Consider the following 24265-nt stretch of genomic DNA (forward strand, 5'->3'; position numbering starts at 1 on the left):
CAAAAACATTTAAGATTCAGTTTGATGCTTAGCAAATAAATGGAATACAGTATCAGCATGGGTTTGGCTTCAACCCATTTAGAAGCAACCAAAGCCAAATACAAATGTTATTTTGTTATTTTTTGTTGTCAATACGTCCTAAAACAAAAAAAAAAAAAAAAAAGGGAGAATTAACTATTCCTGCTTTGTCAGTGCGTATTGTGCATCAGATGGCAGGCAACAAATTCTAATTATGTTCCTCTCGTGTCACACTTATGACATAAATTGGGTTTGGCTATATTCCTACTCATAAAACAGTCTACAGCAGAATCCAAGACATGAAGCAGTCAGCCTAGAATCGACCACGATTTCTGTAAAGCCACAGCGAGTCAAATGGATGATGTATAGGTGGTCATACAAAAACAAGACTAGAATGCTCAGTCCCAATTGAGGGTCTCGATCTTCCAGAGTCTGCATCTCTTTTGAAAGACTGATGATTCCTTTCCCCATTTTAAAATCTGTTATAAATGTAGCATTCTTAGCACAAATCCCATAAATCTTTTTGTGGAGGTCGAAGCATTCATGCACTCCTCAACTTGTTTGGTGTCTGGAAGTTTAGACAGCCTCATTGGGGGGGGGGGCACAGTTTCAGCCTGGCCTTCAAATCCTTAAGATCCAGCCCTGAATTGTTTTAAATGGACTTACTGGCCAGTTTAATGGACATCACCACAGTCTTCAACAATCTAGTCATTTATATTTCATTACAGTGCAATTTCAGGTGCTTTTAACTTAAAGTTCTAGTCACTTACAGATTTTACAATATTATATATGTTATAAAACAAACTACCATATAACACATGATCTTGTATGTGAATGGAGATCCTGATGTACAACAAACTCATTCATAAAAAAAAAAAAGAAAATTACATTTATAATCTCTAAACAAAGTCATGTTGCAAGGCACACTGATAAAATGTAAAATTCAACCCCTTTGTCATGCCTCATTGCCGAGCTTTTGTATACATCTCTAAGGCCTATGTTTACGAAACGCTACACAGAAAGGACAGTAAAACACCACAAATATCGAGTATCTCATGTAACTCTGGCAGGAAGCTGATACTGAAGTCACAAATTTGTGCTTGATAGGAGACAAGGGGGGAAATAATGCATCAGACGTCCGCAGGTTATTTGTCCATGTTGTCCGGGTCTGGAGGCGCAAAGATATAAGCTGGGATCATGTGATTGAGTGCCTCAATGATTGCTTTCATGCCAGTTGCTCTCTGCCTGTCAGTGTCTCCTCGTCAACAGCAGTGCCTCTGAGTGGCTATGTCTGCCCTGAAGTCAGATTCAAATGCAGCTATAAAAACTTTCCTGAAACCTCTGGAGGTCAAATTTGACAAACTCCAAATTTCCAAACCACATTTGGTCAATATTTCGCTTTCAGTTATGGTATGCTTAACATAGGTTTATTGGCAGTGAAGAGCCAAAGGAATTGATTAACCTGACCTTTTACACCCCCCCCCCACCACACACACACACACACTCAGCCACACCCCTACTTAAATTTGCATATTGTAGTTTTTAATGTAGGGAAACACTACCCAGAATTCCCTAGAATGGATTCTTGTGATGACGTTAAATCACGTTAATTCCTTTTTCTACTCCTTTAGGTGACTGTAATCAATGGTGATCATATTACTACATTTAAAAAAATTTATTAAAGAATTCTGACAGTAAAATAACAGTTATAACTGTGGGGTGGCGGACCAGAAAAGGGGGGGGATTGAATGAAAGCCAACAACGCCACCTAGGGAATTGCACCCCAGGAAATACTATTTAAACCTTGATTGATTAATTGGACAAGAGAGATATAAGGCACACAGGAATGTTACTGATGAAGCAGAGACGTGATTTTGGTATAAGTATACCAAAATATAGAACAATCAGGGACTGGAATTGCTGAAAGGAAAAGAAATGTGAACAATAATAAAACAGTAGATAATTACATAATTATTACAATAATTAGTTAAAAACTACTTTAAGTTAAAATAAAGAAATACAACTCCAGCACCCCACAACAACTTTAACCAAAACTAAGCAGAAGGTCACTTGTGGAGAGGTAGACTATGCTGAGGAGTGCTACCGCTACCCACCTTAAGTGCAGCACTACAAACCTCACCACATTATTCACAGAAAAAAAAAGGGTGTAGTCTATATTGTGCCCCCGTGCAACTACTCGCATGCATAAAAGTGAAGGGACCTTGCCATGGGTGCCTAGTCTCCCAACAAGATGGCACCCTGCTCAAAATATAAACTGAATACAATAGAAACAACCATAAAGTAACAAACCAACCAAGTAACCCAACTGAACTAGAGCAAAACAAACTAAAGGGCTAAAACAGGAAACTAAATGAGGCAAAACAGCAGTGGTCTGAAACAAGGAATAAGCTGGAAAAGGGTGGGAAAGAATTAGCCAGGCTCAACCTTACTGCATTAAAATATATTTAAAACCATGTATCAACTCACCACCTCTGAGATGGGTCATGAAGATACATCAGTGGTCACAGGGCAGGAGAAAAGGAGGTTCCTAACAGTGTCAGAGTGCAGGTAAGTAACAAACTGTTAAGAGAAAATAGATATCCACAGAACTATTCCTTTCACATACCTGGGCCACAAACACCAACACCAACCACAACCACAACCACAACCACAACCACAACCACAACCACAACCACAACCGGGACAGATCAAGAAGCAGAGAGAGAGTAAGGGAACACAGGTGTCTTATATAGTCTAAGCCTAATAAGGAGGTTGGCCAGGGGAGGAGTTAAATCAAGGCTGCATTCAACACCACCACACCTTAACCTGCACTTGGGGAACCTTTCCCCACCACATAACGATGAAGATTTTGACAAGTCAACTCATGTCAGTTGATTTTACCAGCTGAAATTGACAAGACCACTTTTTTATCTATCTATCTATGAAGCATGGATGGTGGTGCATTGATGATTTGTGTATCTGCTGAGCAATTAAAGGGAAATGGCTCCCTTCCCTATCCTGCATCCTCATTGCAAATTCATTTGCAAGTCACAGCCAAAACAGTCCGGAGCACCCAAATTTGGTTTATATGCCAAGATGACGTCATCTAGTAGGTACTTTTCCATGTGACTAATGAAAGTCCAATATTCGCTCTCCTGGGTCTGTAGTTATTATATTCTCCATTGTGTTTACCAGCTAGTTACTAACTTTGTGTGAGATTTGATGCTGGACCAGTAGCTTACAGGATAAGTGTCTTTTTTGCTGGAAACAGCCTACTTTGGCCGGAAAACCAACAGATGTCAAAATGTCCAGGTAGCTGTTTTGATCTCGTAGTTACAGCAAGAAAAAACGATGAAATCATGAATAGCCTAGCCCATAAAACTTCATATCTTCACATAATAATTGACCCCCCTACCCCCACCCCCACCCCAAAGTTAAGTCTGTAAAGCAGTAAAGCAACAGCAAACATCCTCTACTTATACGGCACAACAAAACTCAGAACAACACTATTAATTGTCTCATTGTGATGTAATGTCATGTGTCTAATTATAATAATATAAGAACAAAACTGCGACAGTATGAACAAGGGGGCCTGGTGGTACTCCCCCAGAGTGTTAAACACTTAATTTCCTGTATTCTTGTATTTTTCTGCACAAATTTCTGCCTTTTCTGCATCAATTTATTGTGGAAATTATTTATGTAAAGGGACACACAAAATTCAGGTGTTGCTGAATTGTGGTGAATATTTAAGAAAATTTTGATATTTTATGACCTTGTAACTGATTATTTATTTCCATCTTAAATGTGCAATTGTACTACTGCCTGCCTTGGCCAGTACACTCTTGGGAAAAGAGTTTTTCTGATTTAATAAAGGTATAATTAAACAATTTAAAATCTAAAACTGTAACAGAATATAAAGCAGAGCAGCTCTCGGGCATTCTGGGTTGCTTTCAGATATGTTTCTCCTGTAGATCAACTTTTAATATTATCACTGCTGAATCAACACACACACAGGCCGTGACTGATTGAGATAACCTCTTTAAATGTGCATGTGGCACCTTTTTACCTCATCAATAATAAATTAAATCATTTTAATTCAGTTATAAACTCCTGGATTTTAATAGCTCCTGTGTTTCAGCAGGTTTTCTGCTCATGTTCAAAGTTCTGCACATTCAGAGTCTAACTGGGTCTCTGACATTTCCAGAATAAAGGATATACTTTTGCTGCCCAGCCAACTTTTGTTACCTGTGCCTTTTATTATGGAGATGTAGACAACCAAACCGCTTGCTTTGCAGTAGCACAGGCTGATACAGGCCAATACAATGTGATTATTCCTGAAGCATCTAAATAATCTTCACAAGGCAAAGAATTATTGTGGCAGTAACAGGAGAGCAGCTCGTTGTTGAAGCAGGTAAACCTGCAGCTTTGCCTCATGGGTAAAACCCAACCGGACTGTTTTATCCACCATATTCTCTCTCTCTTGCGCTCTCTCTCTCATCTGAAAAATAAATAACAGCTGAAAAATAAATAACAGCTGGTAGCTGCTGAGTGAAAGATTAGTTCCCCTTCAAGGGAACTCGAACTGCATCAGTGTGGACACTATGGGAACGCCTTTGGGCGTGGCAGGGCTGAATTATGAATGAAACTACTCCAATTCTATTGGTGTTGCTAGAATGGTAGCATGTGACGGCGTAAGTGGAGGCGTATATAAGCACGCCGGCACACAGGACACATTATCTTTTTTCTATTCAGCAGGCACTCTGGCATGTTTGAGACTACAAAAGAAGTACAACCACGATAGGAAATTTCTTAGTCTGGCAGAAGAGATGGCTGGTGAGCAGTTCAGGCAGTGTGTTTCCCATGCCCGCACTACATCACGGCTGGGGACACTCGTTCCCTTTGTGTGTCTTGTCTGGCAATGCCGCTTGCCCAGGCAGCTCTAGAGGGGGCTGCTTGCGGCCATTGCGAGGCCCTGCCCCTGAGGGTGCTGAGGTCCCGTGCAGCTCTTTTCTCCTTAGACGGCCGGATGCGCTCTCGCCGTGGCTCAGGCCCTGCAGTCGCTGAGACGGCGCGGTGGCTTCGGTCATGGGGCTCCCAGCGCAACATCTCAGAGGGCATCGGTACTGCCGAGGCTTTTTCCCGTGCCTCGTCTGCTGGCTCCGACTCCCCTCTTCCCCGTTCGGGAGCCCGCTTCTCGGCTTCTCCTGCTCGAGGTATGAGTCCGGAGAGGCTCGCACGGTCTGATTCTGATGAGTTAGGCGTGCTTAGCGTCATGGAGGATGACTTCCGGGAGCCGGGCCGACGTCATCAGTCTGCGCCCAGCTCTGATGAACTAAAGGCAGGCCGGCAGTAAACTAAATGGGTGTTTTCTGCGGCACCGCCCCCGCGCCAGTCCTTGCCTTTCTTTCCTGATTTACACAATGAGTTGTGTAAATCATGGAATAAACCCTTCTCTGTACAGCTGACTATTTTCCCTCTGCTGGATTACAGCAATGTGACAGAGATTAAGCAGTGCGGCTATGGAGCGATGCCTCGGGTTGAGGAGGCATTAGCGAGCTACCTTTCTCCCACCCTAGCGTCATCCTTCAAGCCGCCGGTCTGGGTACAGGACGGCGACGGCTGAAGAGAGACGAGCTCAGCCCTTGTCTAGCTCCTACTGCCAGAGTTTCCCGTGATCCCCCTGAACCAAACTGGGACGCAAGGCGGCACTCTAGCCCACAGCTCCGGAGAAGACGGATCTGAGGACCATCATTCAGTCTCGGCAGGCCCGGGGAAAGAGGTCCTGAGGTTTTTGAGGTTTCGAGTAGGGGGGCCCACTACCAACATTTCCCATAGTGGATGGCTACAGGCTGCAGTTCCGGGTCCGCCTCTCCCAGATTTAACAGGGTGGTCTGGACTGCGGTGCACGCGGAGCAGAGCCAGGTGTTGGGACAAGAAGTTTGCTCTCTGCTGGATAAAGGGGCCATAGAACTTATTTTCCTGCCAGTCAGCCGGTACTTCATAGTTCCCAAGAAGGACAGAGGGTTGCGTCCAACTTTAGATCTGCAGTCCCTGAACCTATCTCTGAGGAGATTCAGGTTCAAGATGCTCACCATCCCCGCCATCATCAGTCAGACAGACACCTGTCTCCTGCACGCGTCGAGTCCATTTTGTCCAAAGTGACCAGAGTGAAGCTAGGTCGCACCATCACTGTGAAACACTTTCAGAGGGTGTTGGGTCTCATGGCAGCAGCGTCCAGTATAATACCTTCTGGCCTGCTGCACATGAGAGCCCTGCAGTGGTGGTTAACATCCAAGGGATTCTCCCCGAGGGGAAATCCGCTCCCTCTGATACGGGTTACGAGCAGGTGCCTTCGTTCCCTGTCAGTATGGAGGAAACCTTGGTTCCTGTCCCAGGGTCCCGTGTTGGGAGTGTCATGTCAGACGCCTCACTCACGGGGTGGGGCGCGGTCATGGACAGCCGCTTTGCGAGAGGCAGGAGCATCATTTCTCTTGGCACATAAATTGCCTGGAAATATTGGCGGTTTTCAGAGCTCTGAGGAGTTTCTGCCCGCCCTCCGCAGTCACCACGTCCTTGTCAGGACCGACAATACGGCAGTGGTGGCCTATTTGAATCACCAAGGGGGTCTGCGCTCGCGACCATTATGCAAGCTGGCACATCAGATCCTCCTGTGGTCCCAGCAAAGACTGCTGTCTCTCAGAGCAATGTATATCTCTAGGACCCAGAATCAGGGAGCAGACCTGCTGTCAACACAGGGGCTGAGGCCCGGGGAATGGAGACTCCACCCCAAGGTGGTGGAGTTATTGTGTCCCAGTTTTCCCAGTAGTATCCCAGTTTTGGCCGGCCTGAGTGTGGTTCTCGGACATAATATCGCTCCTGGAGGGCCCGCTCCCTCTGAGGAGAGATCTGCTGTCCCAGGCGGGAGGCCAGGTCTTTCACCCGCGCCCCGCCCTGTGGCAGCCGTGGGTCTGGCCCCTGAGGGGGCGCAGTTCCTGGAGGCGGGCCTGACGGCAGAAGCGGTCGAGCTACTCAGCTCCAGAGCCCCATCCACGAGAAGGATGTATGGCCTGAAGTGGAATGTGTTCGCCACCTGGTGTAGAGAACGGGCGGTGGACCCAGTTACCTGCTTGGTGATTATGATACTGGAGTTACTCCAGCACCGTTTCTCTGCTGGCCTTTCCCCGTCCACGCTCAAGGTGTATGTGGCTGCCATTGCAGCGTTCCACGCCCCTCTGAGGGATGGGCCTTTGGGGAGGTTCCACTGGTCGTGCGCTTCCTCCGTGGAGCCCGGAGGATGAGACCCATGACTCGTTCCAAGGTTCCCACTTGGGACCTGGCAGTGGTTCTCGAAGCGCTGGCTGAGGCCCCCTTCGAACCCCTGGAGTCGGCTGAGGCCAAGCACCTGACCCTTAAGATGGCCTTTCTCCTCGCCATCACCTCTTTGAGGAGGGTGGGGGATCTCCAGGCACTTTCGGGTTTTTCCTCGATGCATGGAATTTGCCCCGGGGAGGGTCAGAGCCATCCTGCACCCCTGTCCGGGCTATGTCCCTAAGGTTCCATCCAGTTTGGCAGGGTCCACGGTGCTGCAGGCGTTTCATCCCCCACCCCATGTGACGGCGGAGGACGGGAGACTTCATCTGCTCTGCCCTGTCAGAGCACTGAGTATTTACACTCTGAGGTCTTCCCAGTGGAGGAAAGCAGACCAGTTGCTGGTGTGCTTCTAAACGGGTTTCCTTCACCTATGGCCGTGGGGGCACACTCTACTCGAGGCATGGCGGCCTCTAGGGCCCTCCTCACAGGGGCTTCGCTCCAGGATTTGTGTGAGGCAGCTGGCTGGGCCACTCCTCACACTTTATCCGGTTTTACAGTCTGGACCTTCCTTCTGCACCCGGCACCCGTGCACTCTCCTCTTAGTCGTGCCTACAGGTTTCTGCACGCTGGGGGCAGGCAGGGGTTTGGCGCAGCCTAGTGGGTATCTCGTTCCCATAGTGTCGTCACCGACGCAGTTCGAGTTCCCTCGAAGGGGAACGTCTCGTGTTACGTATGTAACCCTTGTTCCCCGAGAAGGGGAACGAGACACTGCGTCGGTCCACCACACCTCACCTCGCCTGGGGTGCCTTGCTTCATAGCAAAGAGCTAATGTGTCCTGTGTGCCGGCGTGCTTATATACGCCTCCAGTTACACCGTCACACGCTACCATTCTAGCAACACCAATAGAATTGGAGTAGTTTCATTCATAATTCAGCCCTGCCACGCCCAGAGGCGTTCCTATAATGTTGTCACTGACGCAGTGTCTCGTTCCCCTTCTCGGGGAACAAGGGTTAAATATGTAACCCGAGACGTTTCACCGGCGACATTCTGTTTATGGACTCACCATCGGACATCACTATAAAACAAATAGTAACAGATATGTATTAAAGAAAAGAAACAGGGTAATGTCCAAAGCGATGCTCTGTTCAACAACAGGACACTTTTAATATATCTCAATCAATGCAGTGCTCGTCTGACATAGATCTTACAGTGTGTAGTCTTTGCTCTGCAGAGACTAAAGACGCTTTTAATGCGGCGTTAATGGAAAGTGAAAGTATTTCACTTGCTGGCTCGTGAAAGAGCCACCCGGCTGCTTTCCAACAGGCCACCAGTGCCATGGTGTGCGCTCACTAGATTTAAGTTGTATTAGTAGTAACAATAAAGCCTTAAACTGAAAAGATATTTGCCTGATTTTCTAAATGTTTGCATCTGCCCAGCTGTGTGACTGTGGCAAGCGCCCGACCAGCGCTTTACTGCCTAACTGTGCGCACACAGCCTGGATGACAGCTCATATCGGTAAATGAAGCAAAATGCAGATTACAGACTGGTTAAGTCATAAAAGGTATTAATGGAAAATGTAGCGAAATTAACTTCCTACATTAGATGTACCCACCCCTGCTGCAGACATCATCACTGCTGCCTTCAGCTAGAACAGCAGCACACAAGAAGAAGCTGCACCGGTGTCGAGCAACTTTTTTTTTCTCCCTCAACATTTCTATACATTTTGTCTGCGACTGATGTGGAGTGTGTGAGTGATTGACTGGTCACTTAGTAGCTAAACCACATCCTATATGAACCAGCTCTGAAATCACCAGAGCCACCCAGCAAGCAATTTCACGGTTAAAAGACGTCTAATAGATGTCTAAACAGGGCCCAGACGTCTGGGCTAAAACATAAAAAACATCTAAACATAGCCCAAAAATAGTCTAGTCATCAGACCACTATTGAACGACTACATATAGATGTCTAATAGACGTTGAAAATCATTCTAGGCTAAAACAGGGCTGAATTTGGGCTGTCTGTGAAAGTTTGGTAGATGTCTAACCATAGCCCAAGAATAGACCAAATACACAGCTTTTAAATGACTACATATCTACCTTTAATAGACAACAGAATAGTGGCTAAAGGACTGTTTTTACTCAAACATAACAGGTTCTAAATAAATGGTAATCTGTCCAAACAAATTAAATATAAAGATTTTATTAAGAAAAAGGATTACAACGTAGGCAACTTAAGATAATAGGCTACAACATTGAAGGAATTATTGCTAAAATATTATAAATACAAAACAGTTCATATATATATATATGAAAATACAAACAATTTTAACAACATACGGTATTAAAAACATAAATAATGATAAAATAAATTGGTTGGCTACATCCAAATCTAGATCTTCATCTACGCTGCTACTTGATGCAGCAAGAGCATCAGATGGGTCTCTCGGTTGGCGCCAGTCTCTCGGGTAAATGGGATCTGGAACTGTTTAATATGTAAGAATATGAATATAAGTAAACATTATAATTTGACTGTTTTCCCATAAGACATGACTACTATCATCAAATGATTTTAAATGAAAACATAAGAGTATATTTATAAAGTTTTTTTCCTTTTCAATTTAAAAGTATTTATTACTGACCCATTTATCTCTATGGAAAATATAAAGATACTCGAACAGGACACATGTTTTAGCCATGTTGCATTAGAACAACCAAATAGAGAAAGTTGCTTTTATTCTTTTGAGAGAGCTATGTGTGGTGAATGTAAGTGTTCTGTTCTGAATATTTATTGTTGTCTTTGCTGACTGTATGCTGGAGAATTTGCAATAAATATTTAGTGTCAAAAGTCAAAAACTCATATTTTCATTTCGTAATGATCTAGTGAGTAAAATATGTGTGGCTTTCATTACAAATTATAATAGGTAAGGTTGTGCATGTTTTATGTTCACCCCTTCTGAATTCAGATAATATAATGTAAGAGTTTTTAAGGGCACGAGGAAACCCGTGGGTATCATGGAGTAACGTTAAGTTACACTTGCATGCAGCATGTTAAGTTAACCACAACGTGCCTTACTATATGTTACCCGCTGAAATGTCCCGGTTCCTACACGTTAACAAATAATTTAGATAAATAATGAAGACATGTCAAACAAAGACCCAGATACTTACAAGACCAAAGTAAATGTATTTTCGCTTCCAGTGTTTGCAGTAAACTCTCGCCCGTTGCTCGCTTAAAGGCCGACATCGTAACGTATCCCTCGTTTAAAAATGGCGGATGTCTTTATCGCGAGATCTAGCCGTCCCTGATGTATACTAACTTTCAAGTCTCGCGTTGCCAGTAGTCATGTGTCAGTAGGGCTACAGCTGCCATCTAGCGGTTGAAAATAGTAATTGCATTTTGTTTTAAATTAAAATGAAAGTGCAGTTACTGCAGTGAACGTTACAGCAAAAATAAAGATAATTTAAATGTTTCAAACGTTTACTTGCATTTGATGATATGATGTCACGCACCTCAACAGCTGCATCGGGTGAAAACTACATGTAACCTATTTGGTCTGAAACAGGGCTAAAAGCAGACTACACGTAGCCTTTCCAAATAACAGCTAAATCGTGGCTATAGATAGACCATGTCAATTTAATGACACTTAATATCTTGTTGATATTATTGACATTGCAAAAATAATGGGATATCAACCATCTCACGTGCTGCCAGGGCAAAACCCCACTGTTAATCATTTTTGACAAAACAAAAACATAGATTTTGAAATGAGATTTGTATAATGCCTCCTATGCCTATCAGGTGATTAACCTGACCACAAATCCACACAAGTTAATTTCAGAGCCTCTGATAAAGTGCAGCTCACAGCCCCTTCAGGTGGAGAGGACATACACAGAGTTACAGCTGGATCATCTTATTCTCTGCTAAGTTGCAGGAGAATAAATAATAACAATCTATCTCCCTCTCTCGCTCGCTCCCGCGCACGTAACGTTAGTTAAGCGAGTAATGTTCAATTTTCGGCCTTTTGTTGTTTGATTTTTAAAAATCCTTCTGAGATCCGGGGCTTTTCAAAAAAGCCCAGGGCTAACGACGCAGCTGATGGTAGCAATAGAGAAAAGGTCATGGGGGTTTCTAAAAAAAAATGATTATTCCTCTGAGGAGAATGAATGTTCAAATGTCACCCTGGTTCAGCCACAAAAAAACAAACAAACAGAGGTGACCACATAACCACATTGGCGGTGGTAATGATCATTTGATGTGTTAGAGGTATGTGATGAAACACAACAGTGCTGGTGATATGACCAAGAATAGAAAGGCTAAGCCACAGGACAGAGGTTTTGGAAAGAGTTTAGGACTATTTGGAAGCTGTTTTAATTTCGTGCTGCATATTTTAACTGTTCACTGTTAACGTGCAGAGGTCTGATTCTCTAGTGGTTGAGTCATGTTTATGAGTATTTTTCAAGTCATGTCAGCACTTTATAGTGGATAGTTCAGGATTTGTAGTGTCATCTCAGCTTTCCAGGCTTGCACTAGAGCACTACTAGGATGCTCCACCGCTGCAGAATTGGTTTAGTAAAGGCAGTAGGTGTGTCATGAGTTACAAAAATGTAGTCATCATAGCAATAATCCTGAAATTCATGAAATGTGATTGCACAGATTTGTTGAAAAATAAAAATGTATTAAAAATGTTTTAAATGATTTTGTCACTGGTGGATGAAAAGACAATGGAGGTGGTCAGTAATGGTGTATTGCCACTGCAGAGCTATACAGCTCCTTTGTTCATTGAATTTGGAGTTGAGCTGTTATGTGAGCACTGAGCGAAAGACACTAAAGGTGTGTTCACACTGAAAGCGAATTTAATATTCGCCTCGCTTTACTCAGGCGAGTTTGACTGTTGGACATTTTGAGTTTTCACACACAACGCGTTTTAAGTAAATAAACAGCCCGCGGATACTACAGCTATATAAACCAAAGAAAACCTTTGCTGTGATTTAATTGCAATAAACGGATCAAACTGATGCCAAAATAACTACAAATATGATGCCGTTTTGTTAGACATATGAATTCATGCTTTGTCAGGTCTGTCAGCAAGTCAGCAAGACAACAACTTTTAAAATGTTTGTTTTCTGAATGGAGTTCGGATGGAGCTGGGCTATGCTATGCTGACCTGTTCACAGTAAAGTACAACAATAGCTGGAATAAAGTTACAGACAGACATTTTCTGAACTCAACAGGTAGTTCAACTTCCTCGCTTTCTTTTCACCAAGTAATGTCCACTTTTTATATAAATATGAAGTAGTAGCCCAGCAGAACTCTCGTACAACGCTCCGAAGTCACCGGTGATGTTTGGACAATCTCACCACTGGTAGGCTTTCGCAACATCGCGTCAAGTGAATTTCTCGCCCAAGTTGAAAAATTTGAACTCGCGCGAATTGCACGACAAACGCCTCATTCGCGCCACCCGGAACGAATTTGCGTCTTTGCATTGACTGACGCTGGATTCGCTTTCGGTGGGAACGCACCTTAAGACTTCACTGTATCCAAAAGGAAGAAGCCTGAGGAGCAAAAGGGAGAAAAACACAGAGATCTGCAGTGTTGGAGTGTTGGAGACTAAAAATGAACAAGAAAAGTACTGTGATGCATGGACGCTGAATCTGAGCTAGAGAAACCAAAGAAGTATGTTTATGACCAAGGGAAAGACAGAATCTAGCAGCTGATGATAGTTGAATATTCCTTAGCCTGTGGGGAGAACACTTTCAATGCTGGGTTGTCAATGTATGACACTGTAATATTGTTGTCAAATTTGAAATTTGATCAACATACCACAGACACTTTCAAACACTGCCAACAAAGACTCTCTGCCATCCATATTCTCAAATCCCTTTCGGTTGCAACCCACCTTCTGCTGCTTCTCTATAATTCAACTCATCCTTCTTTACTGTTCAGCCTATTTCAACATACTCACAGGAAAGCCATTTTGCAAAGTACTTGCTAAGTAAAAAAGTATGTTTGGTTTGGTGTCAATTTGTGTATAAAATGTACGGATATACAGCATGTTGGTAGGTATGTTCATTTTGTTTATATGTGAGGTAATGTAGGTACAGATAGTAGAAACAAATTTCCTGAAAAGGACAATAAAGAATCTAATCTAAACAAAAATATATTGTTTACATTTTTGTGTCATATAGATATGGGACTTTGTTAGCAGATTGTGTCTGTTTGGCCTTATATGACAGCAGATTTTAATAAATATTTTCACTTTCCAAATGATACACATTAAGGTCATTAAAGTTTAATTATGAAGTCAAATTTAGGTTATGCTGTTTGGACCTTCACATCACACACAGAAATATTGCTGTATTTATGAAAAAACAAAATATTCTTAGTGTGATAATAAAACCACAACTGGAATCATTTACATGGGCTTTATATTCAGATGTAATAAATGGGATAAGAGTTTTTGTTAATAAAAAGAGTGTTGTTAATATTACTATAAAAATGGATATAAAAAGGATGCTTACTTTACTGTGCCCAGACTACTAATTAGGTATTAGTCTGCATGTAAGCACATTGAAGGTACTGAAATGTGCTGAGGTGCAAGAAAGATTATATAAGTTGATTTAATATAAATGTGAGAACCTGAAAAATCCACAAAATTCAAGTTATAGACTTTGATAATCACTTTTCATAATAAAAACGAGGCTCATTATGCGGGGCAATCACCCACATTCCCAGAGGCTAAAGGAACTAAAGCATCTTATTATTATTTTGTTTCTGCTATGAGGGCAGAAAACAAAAGTTCAGCATCAATGATACAAATCTTCTAACTCAATACACATATCAAAATCATTCTGGGACACACATGGTTAAAATAATCATAAAATATGTAGTATTATGAGAATACTATATAATACGATTTGAACACGGACAAATAGGTTTATGCAATGCTTTAATGTCTTAGCTCAATTTTCTGCACAGCAAAATGAATGAAAACAACAGTCTGTGTCTTCTCAACATGAGTCCATATACATTATGTGCTTCGTGACCTTTCCCCTATGGAAAAGAGGAACCTTGGCAGTGCAGCAGCTAGTATATTTTATTGAAGATGTGGTGGTTTTAGTCTTACGGTTAGAGTGACATAGAGGTCACTCTGTCCAGTGAAATGCAGTCTCACTCATAGACTTGTATGCTCCCTAAGACAGAAAGACAGAGTTAGTGATTCGAATGGAAACTCTGCCAGCTTTCCTGAATCAGTGCTAACCCTCAAGAGTGAGAGTGCTCTCAACGACTGTCACAATCTGAATCATATGCAAATGTATGATGTGGTTTACTGTAAACGCTACGAGGTATACAAGGTACCAAGTAAATCGTAAAGTAGCATAATGCTAGATGGAAGATGAATTTTGCTGGAAACCAAAACAGTGGTCACATTTAAAAAAATGAAAACCCTATAAAGTACTATGAATAGTGCTATCATTGGTGTGAACGCAGAATTAAAGTTTGGAATCTTAAACAAAAGATAGAAGAATTAAGTTTAATGCCAAGTTTTCAAGGGTATAAACTTAAATCTAAGAGTTTACATATAATTTGTTTCCATTTATATGTAAATGCTGTCTTAGATTACTTACTGATTAGCAAACAAAACACAAATTTAACTTATCCAAAGAAATGCAACGATTCCCCAGATGGGTTAGCTTACCCCAGAACATCTTTTTTAGTCAATTTTGAAACCATCACGGTCAAGTTAATGTTCAATCTCCTCTAAATCTACAATTCCCGAAAGGTTCACAGGCTTTGTTACAAGCTAAAAGAATGGTAAACTGAAGGTATCTGTTTGCAAATGATGACTGTGAACTTGCGTGAGCATCATTAACTCTCATCATTTTTTATGGCACTTGGAATGCTGAAAAAAATACACCACATTGAGTTAAAGACCTGTCAATCAGGATAGATAGAATTGTTGTTAAAATGTTTTTGGGTGCTGTTGGTGTTTCTGTCGAAGAAATTTGAACTTTGATAGTATGTTTTCAGTTCATGAAAGTTAATAGAAAAATTGTAATTTGATTGAAAGTTTACTTGAATTACAGATGCACCTTGCTAACCAAGGTATCTAGCTCTACACTCTCATCCAAATATGGTCACTTCTGGTTCCAAAAACCCAAGATAGCGACAGCCAAAATGCCTAACTCTAGGCTTCAGAACGGTAATCCACAAACCAATGGGTGAAGTCACCGTGCCTACATCCACTTCTTTTAGTCAGTCTATGGATCCAACATGGGACCTTTGTCATATGTCATTCCCCACTTTCTCCATCGCACAATGTCCAATGAAGTGGAAAATAACCACTTCTGTCTGTGGAATGGATTTATTTTATGTTAATACAGAGTACACTCAATACTTATTTGGTGTCCAAGCTTAGGCCTCTACTGCCACAAGCTCAGCACAGCAAATGTTGGGGAGTGTCAATAATAAACTCTCCTCCAGAGTAACTTAGAATCAGACCCTGCAGCTGGAGATGGAGTTTAGGAAGTGTTATATGAGCAGCAGCTGCAGTGGCAAGTGTTTGCATCAGTGTTACAGTAGTGTTTGCAAATGAGGGGGGCAGCAAGAGCAGAGCAGAGCAGAGCAGTGGACAGAGCACTGTCAGATAAGATACACAGCAGACTACCTAGCAGAGGGTGCATTGGATATTCTGTACGTTGCATCAAGTAGAGTTTGAGTGTATCAGCAAAACTTGGATTGTCCACCTGAATTAGCTAGCAAGCTTTGCTCCATTTCAATATATTTACACATGTTGTACTGTTTTTTCTTTCTGCTGCCGACCAGTATGAACTTAAAAGCTGAGGTGTTGTCATGGCATTTTATATCTGTGCAATGCAGTTTATGGAATACAGAAGATATGTGATTTGTTAATTTTTTTCCTTTACCATTTCTTACACAAACATCCAATCATCAACACCTGTATGTGTGCACAGAACAACAGTCTCTATAAATCAGTGCTCTCAGGTCCAGCCGCTGCTCCACTTGTAGCTGTTGCAGCTTTCCTCATTGGAGGATTTCACTCCACTGTGCAGGTTGTGTGCTGAAGTGAATGAATGACTTTGAGGGAAGAGTGAAGGCCAGAGGCAGAAATAGAATCCACTAAAAGGTGAAGGAGAAACCTTCATCAAGCCAACGGCTGCTTGTGAAAGTAGGGAAAAAGCACTTGACAAGTGGTGTGAGAAGCCTGTCTCCTTGATGAGCACTTTCACCTGGCCTGGGGACTACTTCCCAAGTGCAGTCACACACACTCTGTACACACACACACACACACACCACATGTCCAGTATTGTTTCATACTGCATTCTTTCCTGTCATCAGGTATTACAAATGCTTCTACATTCAAATTTACCAGCCCTCCCCTTAACAGTGATTGTCATCACAGCTTAGCAGCCATAACTAGGCTCTGCAGGTCTGTCAAGTTCTCCACATGCTGAAGCAGTGTACATGGGGTTGTAATAAAATGAGAGTTTTCTGCTTTTTTTAGCCTTTTTCAAAACCAAACATACAAATGGAAAAATTGTGAGGAATGGAATAAACAGGGTGTATGTCTGCTCTAATGTAAGCAAATAAGAATATCCAGGTTATGTGTTGTGATATTAAAATCAAAATACTGTTTGAAAATGTGAAAGAATATCATTTCTGTCTCGTTTGTACTATGAAACATAGGCAGCTAAATAGGGTTATGTTAGAAAAAGATAACAATTTGATTGTAATTTTTCCTTATCGTAAGACTGGCCTTGTAAAACGAGTAAGCTGGAAACCTTAAAAAGCCAGCCAGAGGTGGCATTTACAACCAACTCACAGAGCTAATGTTAGCTTAATAGTTACTTAATAGGCTGATCAAATCTTCCAGCGACAGTTGTCAATTTAGCCTGCAATATCAATTTCCTGGTATAAAATTACCCAGATCTTCCACATAGTTTCCGCATCTGTGCAGCTCAAAGAGCAAGCGCACTAGCCTTTCCTTTAACCCAGACCCCAACAGTCCTGTGGCTCTAATGCACATTCCTTATGCATAGGAAAATAATTTGGGATTGTACCTCAGAAAACATTATCCACTGATTTACTCACGTTGTCACAGTCAGGATGGCTATTGAATTTAGTCTGGACCAATACAACAGTGGCTGATTTAAGCTCAAAAACCACATGTTTAGCTCTCCAATTACCAAAACTTGAAGGATTTGCATGTTAATCTGAGTATAACTCTCAAAGGGATTAACAGCACTGACCCTGAATGGCCACTGATCTGAGCTCTCACAGACAGTGAAATATGGACTGAGTGTAATGTTACGCTGTTAGTAAGTAAGAGTATCTGCTGTAAGCATGTGTGTGAGTCCAGGATTAAGAGTAATCTTGTTTTGTACTGCTCTTGCTCTAGTGAGCAGAACATGTGACACTGACATGGTTCTGTAGGTCACTGATGCTCTGTTTTGTGCTCTCCCCATTTCTCTCCTTTATTTCCCTTTCACTGCCGTCACTAAAATGTTTAAAAGTTCACTGTCACTATCACCATGGCAACTGTCATTTATGTGATGCTTAGACCTGCAGCATCATTGTGGATTGACTGTGTGTACGTGTGCGTACAGAGGGGTGGTGTGTGTCTCTTTGCATTTCAAATCAATGCTTCGCTCGTGTTTACATTTTCCCACTGTGCTGCTGTCTGCAGAGTATATTGTGACATTCTCTGATTTCTGTAGTAAAAAAAATCATGTACTGCAAGACTGCGTGAACTGCATCATACATTTATTATTAGACTACATAGAAGAAATATCTGTAAACAATGTGATAGACTTTCCTTTTTATATATCTAGTATCTTCTATATCAGATACATAAGTCAATGTGTGTCTGTTCACCTTTGCTAAGGGCAGGCTAGTTTGTGCAGTGGGGATAATATGATATTTTATTTTTAGATACAATGGACAGCAGAAACCGTCTAAGCTTTTTCCACACATTCCCTTACCTCTATGACTGCTCTATGATATTTCCTCAATCTAGAAATGCCTCTACACAACACTGACTAAGCTGTATTTCATCTCCTTCCAGTCCTTACAAATGCTGCGTACTCCAAGTTGAAACTCCTAATGAAAACAGCCTCCTTTGGTGTGCCAGACCAGACCCTATACTGTTTCTATTTATACAGCCACCATGGACTAGCAAGAGTTTAAATATAGATGCTGAGTCTGGATTCTCTTCTTCATCTGAAATGCATGAATAATTGAGAGGGAGAGGAGATGAGGTGGGATTCATTCAGGAGATGGATGGTCCAGGCATAGATTTCCTACCTACATTAGTAGTTTACTGAATAGGGGTTGTGGTGCACTTTGTGCATGCAAGCACTGCATGAGTTTGGGAAAGTTTGAATAAGGCCCCAAAAATGGCTTCTTTCAGACTTTGCTATGACCTCAAAGTATGTAGTGTTTTAGGGGGCTAAATAAAGATAAGAAAATAAATAAACGCTAATACCATATACAATATTGCAGGTATTATTGAATGTTGAGGATCATTTAAATTATCACATCTAAATGTCCATTGCAACAGAATAAGCAGAATATTGCAAATATTCTGAAGCAAAGTCAAAGGGCCTGTAATGTAACTTAATTAAATTTCATATAATTCACTGGTCTGAAAGAAACATAATTCTATTATACTAATGTGACTTTCAAGGTATAAGGTACAAGGTTGTTTATTTGTCATTATACAGTACAGGGCTGCATTTTTTTCCAATACATGTGCAGATTATTTAAGCAAATGACTCTTAACCATCATGTAATATTTATAGAGACCAATCCTTCTGGAGTAGCTGCCAATTAAAAAGGACACAAAAAAGGAGGTCAGAAGTGCAGTAGCCTTAACGTTAGGGAAGCAAGGTCATGATCATAAGTCACCAGTATACATCTAACAGGCCTGTGCATTTGTGAAGAAAGCTGAACTGGCTGTAGCTACCTTGAAGAGCCACAAGGTACAGCTTATTCATTTGGCAAGATGTGGGAGGTTAAGATAAACGGTGCCTCTGCTCTTCAAAGTTACAAGCAGAAGTGATGTAGGGTGGGGAGACTACAGCTGAGCCATTGCGAATGTGTGTGTGTGTGTGTGTGTGTGTGTGTGTGTGTAAGCTATCATGCTGGGGCAAATGTGGAAGACACAGTCTCCTCCCGTCTCCATGGAAACCCCATCTCATTCACAGTCAGAGAGGCAGAGCCTTTCTACATTCAGAATCCGGGGTGTGAATTATTCCACATTATTTAACGCTCATATTATTACTCTCACACTATCTTCATCTTGATGAAGATGAAGATCAATACTGTGGTTGTGTGATGCCTGTTAGTCCAATCAAATCAAATAGCAGCAAAAGTGTGCCATACAATTCACACATCTACGCCTGAAGATGGTGTCTGGTAGTTCTGAAGGCTGAACGGAGCTTAGTGATTGAGCACTTTTAAGAACACAGCATTAAAAACCATGAAAAATGTACAGTACCACAGACCCACATTAACGAACTGGACTCATGACGTATGTAAAGAAGGCAGCACAGCCTGAAATGCAAATAGCAATCTGACACAAATGAGAGAAACACCCAGAGATAGAACAGAGACTACAGCAGTACAGATGGTTCAAAGCTGGGTGAGCTTTGAATAAGGTACAAATCAGGGATAGAAGGAAGGAGCGAAGGAGGAAGGGAGGAAGGGAGGGAGGGAGAGAAGGAGACTCTGTCAGACTTGCTTTTCACAAGCAGGTCCACGTAGCCACCTCCTGTCGAGCTTCAAGGGGGTTGTCATGGTGACAGTGGCTGGCAGTTGAGGCACGGAAAGTGTTGCATGGTATTCCTGTGGCCTCTGACGTGGCTCAGGGGATGATGGGAAAGCCAGCTAGCAAAGAGGATTTTAGTGATCAAGCGAGACCTGGATTTAGTCACCTTAAAAATAAAAACACATTAACCAAAACTCCCTCTGTACAAGTGTTGAGTGGAAGGTTAAGAGTATTACCTTTCATTATTAGGTAGGTTTTATGTGTCTCCCTCGGTGAGTGCTGGTGGAGTTAAGAGACAATGGTGTAGGGACTCAGGAACAGGAGCCTCCACTGCTAAAGCACAGCAGTGTGTCTGTTGCTCCTGTTGCTGCTAATGAGAAAGGTGCCAGCTGGAGCATTTGGGGGTCTCAGAATTATAGGACTGTTACTTGAGAGGCCACCAAACTTAATACAATGTGAGACACTAACCTGAACTGCCGATGAACCAGAGATGGCTGAACCAAACGAACAACTGAATCATGAGGAATGACTCTTTCAACATAAAACAGGAAATAACTTTAAAAAAACATGACATAACATACATCAGCAAGATCACAACTGCCTAAAAATGACAGAAACCTTCTTTGGGACACATTTATTCGACGTGCACTTTGATTTTTTTGTTTGCTCAAAAGGATTCAGAGGTTCTACAAATTATACTTCAGCCTGTATGTTTAAGTTTTTATTAGCTGGTGCCTCTGTGACCACTAATTTCTTTCATTTCAGTGCTCACGTTCACATCAGTGATTTTAAGGTCTGATTCATAATATTGCTCATTTTTTTCACAGTCTATGTAAAAAAAAAGTGCAGAGTTCAAGGTTCCACCATTGTTGGATGAGTGCAGGGAATACAGATGAATGGACCCGACCCTGACAAAACCAATGTAGCATGAAGAAAATTAATCATAGCTGCTGGTACACAACCAACATAAAACCAGGCCATCAAATCTCTACAAGAGCTGGTGGCAGAGCAAATTGCTTCTCTGGAGAGCAGAAATATTTCTGGTATGCGTATAATGTATGAGCCAGTAGTCTCTAGACTGTCATGTCTGAAGGCTTATTCCTTCTTCCATATATGAAATTATTTCTATCCCATATGTAACTCAGAGGAGACGGTCACAGGGCTACATACATGCATGTAATTGCCACAGAGACCAGGGGACAATATGGTCACTCCCGGGGACTTCCTGGTTGCAAAAACTCAACATGGCGTCACTATGACTACGTCAGTTTTCGAGCCGCACAACTCATTCTGGAGTCTGGCAGAATTATGGCTTCGTCAGACGTCGTTTGCCATGCAGTGTACAAGGGGTAGCAAGGAGCGATTAACTGCTCCTGAAAGGCTGTCTGACGGTCGGATGAATTTCTGACATTTAATTTCAATCTGAAATTTTGATCGGCCGTCGTCAGGCTGTGGCACAGTTAAAGCAGAAACACGAGTGGATTCCCCACGATCAGTGCCTTTTTTTCTCACAGCGCCTACGTAAAGTGGTAAACAACTCCTGAAAGTGCCATGGCAACACGCTCTCTATCAGGTTAACAATCTGCACAGTAAAACGTAGCTAGTTTACCTCCAATTCTCTCTGCAAAATTAACATACCATGCTGTCCACATCTTCCCAGCCCCCCGGTATATCGATATACAACAGCGCCTGTTTTTTTTAGATGTTTTAGCACACAGCAGATCAAGGCAACACATTTCTGCTCTGTTAGCATTATTGCTAACAAACAAACTTCTACTTCCCTTGGAGCATTCATATAAATCTTTATTGAACAGTCAGAACAGTCCGCAGGGGCTGATAGGCTGTTTTATACACATACAGTGTGAGCACTCAGGTCGTGGCTGACCATCTGACCGTACAGTGTGAGAACCTACATCGTGAGCTTTGGCTTATCACAGACAGTTACTCGGACAGTGTGAGGTGGAATAAAACAACAAGATTTCTAAAGTTGTGCATTTTATGCCCAGCTTTTAAGTCAACAAATCCCCCAGACTCTCAAACCAGTGCGACATTAACTAAATAAAAATGTAATGTTGCATGATTAATAATAATATCTGTAACCTGTAAACAAAAGCTCATTCATCTTTTCATAAAGAACGACAGTCGGAGTTAACCTCTGGTAGGTCATAGCTAAAGCAAGAAGCAAGCTAATGTTAAATGGCCAGTGTTGAGCTAAACATGTTCACTAACCTCAGGTTACAACATATTTTGCGTTCTTTGTTTGGGTCTTGTTGTATGAAGTTTTAAAGCCAAAGTTTATGATGAATGGCACAGCAGCTGCCGGTGTTTATTGTCCTCTCTCACGTGTACACATGCACAGCAGGTATGTGTTACATAGGCAGGTTATAGTTACAGCAGGGAGGGGAATAACAGCAAGCTCACCAGACGTTTCCAAAAAATAAACATTGTTCACGAGTCCCACACCTCAAGTCAGAGTCAAGTCTCAAGTCTTTTGAGGACGAGTCTCAAGTCAAGTCTGGTCACTGTGTGTGCGACATAAGTGCAACTTGAGTCTGAGTCTCAAACTCGAGTCCCCGTCTCTGGTTCACACCAGAAATGAACCTCTCCAGAGTTTACTTGACAGCAGTCCGAGACCACCTCTTCCAGGTGGACCAGGGAATGGTTATTTGGCCCGCACCAGAGTTCGACCCGCCCAAACGAACCACACCCAGGGGGTAAACACTCCGGGGTTTGAGTCAACCGGAGTAAACAAGGTTTGTGTGAATCCACCCTTAGGAGGAGGCTGGCTAGAAGGAGCACATAGGCCTATGGCTCCGGCTAAATTTACATCTGTCCACTACAAATGCACTATCCACAACCTGGAGGAGTAACTAGTATAAATTAGTGTATTATTATAATGTTATGCGAACATTAGCCTACATAAAATGTATAATGTTCATTGTTTTATACATATTCATTATAATTTCAAACAATAGTATAATAATAATTTGAGTTGAACAATACAGCAGATTTATTTTGTGGCTTGTTTTCATTCATTAAATCCTTGTGCAGAAAAATTATCTACATTGTAGTTAGTCTCTAATTGGTACTAAGTACTAACTTATTAATCATGGTCACTCATGCGTAAGAATGAGTTCAACACAAGTTTGCTGTAGCACATACATCCCGGCTGTGATTGGTTGGTTCACAAAAAGTGACGCTGACGATTGCATCTGCTTTATGAAAAGTTTTTGGGGGCGTCATTCACACCAATTGTGTCCCGGATATTGTTTCAAACAGCCTAATGAGGGTTGGTGTCACCTTGTCCTGTAGAAGATGGGGGTCTGTGCGAGCTTTGTTGTCTGCTGAGCCACACAACGATGTGCCATGAGAGACCCAGTGTGATCTGGCTTTGCTTAGAGTCACAGTGGGATTTTCTGTCAATCCGCTGTCAATCTGCTGTCTCTCTCTCTCTCTCTCTCTCTCTCTCTCTCTCTCTCTCTCTCTCTCTCATCGCTTGCACACACATGTTGCCTTTTCTTGTCCTCTAGATATAAATATCCCCCTGCCTTCATCTGTTCTTCCCTTTAGTAGGCCACCAAGGAGCATTCGCTGGGAGTGTCTATTAAATCTAGTTGCAATAAGGATTCATCATACCGAACTTGCATGACATAAAGGACACCATCTAAGGTGTGGCCATAATTAACGCCTTTTTTGTTGTGTGTGCCCCTGGGTCCACTGAGAGTCTATAAATAGTCTGTAATTGTGTTGATGTCATTGAAATCGTGTCTGGAACTCCATTCAATCTTTTCCTAGACATGTGTTTGTTTGCGGTCTATGTGCGAGAGGTTTATCTCAAATTCACAGTGCAATAGTTTGATGCAATTAGTGCCCTATGACACTAAACAACCCAGGACAGAAAGAGATAAAGACAAGCAATGCAGTGTAAGAGAGTGTTCAGTGTGTAGAGGCGGGGTCAATAGGGACATGGGCCAGTGGGAAATGTGCAGGGTTTCCTAGCGGAACTTGACCTCATAACCATAATGTTACACTGCAGCAGCAGTGTGCCTTCATTACCAACCTTTTTATAGCTTCTCAATCCTATTACCTCTGCCCTTTTTTTGTACTGCTTTCCGTAGCTACTATCTCCCAAGCTTGTGTTAGCAGCAT

The 24265-nt window shown here is 42.2% G+C and overlaps 1 protein-coding gene and 2 long non-coding RNA genes across 3 annotated transcripts in view; 1 reads left to right on the top strand and 2 right to left on the bottom strand.

Moving 5' to 3' along the window:
* kcnb1 (potassium voltage-gated channel, Shab-related subfamily, member 1) overlaps positions 1-24265 on the top strand; it is a 42245-nt gene that overhangs the window by 7092 nt on the left and 10888 nt on the right. The window lies entirely within an intron of this gene.
* Positions 1679-2685, bottom strand: LOC119886858. The gene is made up of 3 exons (XR_005441558.1): positions 2645-2685; positions 2506-2566; positions 1679-1938 (listed from the first exon to the last, which is right to left on the bottom strand). It is a non-coding gene; the product is annotated as an uncharacterized LOC119886858 (long non-coding RNA).
* Positions 9404-10579, bottom strand: LOC119886859. Its single transcript, XR_005441559.1, has 2 exons — positions 10497-10579; positions 9404-9810 (listed from the first exon to the last, which is right to left on the bottom strand). It is a non-coding gene; the product is annotated as an uncharacterized LOC119886859 (long non-coding RNA).

The sequence above is a fragment of the Micropterus salmoides genome, unplaced genomic scaffold (assembly GCF_014851395.1).
Source record: "Micropterus salmoides isolate LMB-PRFRI ecotype aquatic unplaced genomic scaffold, ASM1485139v1 Ms_hic_scaffold_4, whole genome shotgun sequence".
Taxonomy (NCBI): Eukaryota; Metazoa; Chordata; class Actinopteri; order Centrarchiformes; family Centrarchidae; genus Micropterus; species Micropterus salmoides.